Here is a 2,339-nt window from a genome sequence, read left to right as displayed (position 1 = left end):
CCAGCAGATTAGTGGTTATGGTGCTGGACTCCCATATAGTAGACCAAGGTTTGAGTCCTAGACCTGGCAGTTCGAAAAATCATACCAGGCAAATGTGCATGCATGCCCAAAATCCCTTAAGGAGAACAGAGAAGAAGGGATTGTGATGTGGCCACCCCCCTGTTGTCTTTTTCTTACTTTCCCTCTCACTGTCTTTTTCTGGTTGAGTACACGTGCCCTATAATCAAAACCTTAAAATAAATAAATAAATAAATGTGTGTCTGTTGGTTAGCATGTTGGGTTGGGGTGGCTGGATCTCACATGGCTGACTTCGGGGTTTGAGTTCTGGATCTTGTGGCTTGAAAAGACATGCCAGGCCTATGTGCATGCACCAAATTCCTAGAGGGGAATGGAGGAGAAGGAATTGCAGCATGGTCCTCCCCTTAGGGGGTACATTCTCATTTTTCCACTTTGTTTCTCGGTCTTGGCAAGTGCATGCTCCCCATAGCAAATTTTAAAAAAGAAAAAAAGAATGTAACGGTGGACTAGCCTCATGGCCTGGTGGTTAAGGGAACTGGATCTCACACGACTGATCATGGTGTGAAATCTAGTTCTGGCAGCTTAAAGACATGCCAGGTATGTGTGCATATATGTCCCAAATCCCAACAGGATGGAAACCATTTGTTGGTGTTTTCTCCTTTTCTCTCTCTCTCTTTTTTTATATGTGTCTATCTCTAGAGAGTGCACACACCCTGTAGCAATAGTAATATAAATAAAGAAGAAAAAAGAAAAAGAAAAAAAAAGTGTATACTTTATACACTGGGTTGGTAGATATAAAAAAACTATTTAAACTCCCTTCATCTAAATGACAGTAATAAAATACTGGTCTAAACAATGGCAGATAAACATTCTTTACAAGTACACAGGAGACATTCTCTGAACTAGACCATATGCTGGACTATAAAACAATTCTCAGCTATGCTTAGGGATTAAAAACAGTATGCAGAGAGAGGAAGCCACATGGGTGAACCCACATTCTGTTCTGCTAAAAGTTCTGTCTCCCACCATGATTTGAAGCCTTTGGACTTTCCAAGTTTTGATGCCTTCTCACCAGAACTGAAAAAGAATGGCGTTGAAACAGATTTCTGTCTATAAGTACTTCAGAAAATGCTCGAAAGTTTTTGAACACGATAGTGTTGAATTAAAGTGCAAAATGAAATTTGCTGTCTACTTACCACCAAAGGCAGAGACTGGCAAGTCCCCTGTCCTATACGGTCTGTGTGGTTTAACTTGCACAGAACATTTTATATCAAAATCTGTTTATCATCAAGCTGCCTCCGAACATGGTCTCATTATCTTTGCCTGGATACCAGCTTTCTTGGCATTAAAGGAAAAGATGAGAGCTGGGCATTTGGCCCTGGTGCTGGGTTTTATGGGGATGCCACCAAAGACCCTTGGAAAACTAACAACAGAAGGTACTTTTATGTAACAGAGGTGTTTCCTTAAGTTATAAATGCCAGTTTTCCAGTGGAACCTCCCACCCCAATGTTTATCTATTTTTGGCCATTCCATGGGAGGCCACAGAATTCTGATTTGTGCCTTGAAAATTCCTGGGGGAAAAAAAAAATCTGTGTCAACATTTGCTCCAATCTGCAATCTGGTGTTCTGTCCTCAGGGCAAAAAACCTTTTAGTGGATATTTGGAAACAAATCAAAGTAAATGGAGGACTTATGTTGCCACTCATCTTGTGAAGTCCTGTCCAGGTTCTCAACTGGATATGTTAATTGATTAAGGAAAAGGTGATCGATTTCTTTTGGATAGACAGTTACTTCATAGCTACCTGGACCAAAAGGAAAAATCCCTGTTGCTTTTAGATTACAGGAGGGTTATGACCAGAACTGTTACTTCCTTGTAGCCTTTAGTACAGATCACATCAGACATCACACAAAATACCTGTGTGCATGAAAAACTCCAGATAAGATAATCTCCTCAGGGTTACACAAATTGTAATATACAGAATGGCTGAGAAAAAGACTTGGAATCATTGGATTTCATAATGTTACAGGGCTCCAGTCTACAGTCAAATCTCCTTCTGAATAAATATGTAAAACCAAAAAAAAAATGCAGAGTATGTTCTACAACCAAACTAAATACAATGATCAATAACCAAAAACAAAACAAAACAAAATACAAAAACTTGAGAATCCTGAATATGTAGGAATGAAACAATATGCTCTAAAATACACATGGGTTAAACAAGCGATCACAAGGGAAAGTAGAGAACTGAATTAATATGAATGAAAATATATCAAATTTGCAGAATGCAGCTATTGCAGAGATTAGAGGTACATACACATATC

General features: G+C 39.1%; 1 pseudogene; it reads left to right on the top strand.

The window, feature by feature from the left end:
• The first annotated feature begins 1,105 nt into the window (after positions 1–1,105).
• LOC102499424 (S-formylglutathione hydrolase pseudogene) lies at positions 1,106–1,944 on the top strand (annotated as a pseudogene).
• The last annotated feature ends 395 nt before the right edge of the window (positions 1,945–2,339 follow it).

This window comes from Tupaia chinensis, unplaced genomic scaffold (genome assembly GCF_000334495.1).
Source record: "Tupaia chinensis unplaced genomic scaffold, TupChi_1.0 Scaffold139871_1, whole genome shotgun sequence".
Classification (NCBI taxonomy): domain Eukaryota; kingdom Metazoa; phylum Chordata; class Mammalia; order Scandentia; family Tupaiidae; genus Tupaia; species Tupaia belangeri.
The sequence above is the reverse complement of the archived record's forward strand: the minus strand, read 5'-3'. Positions and strand labels throughout refer to the sequence as shown.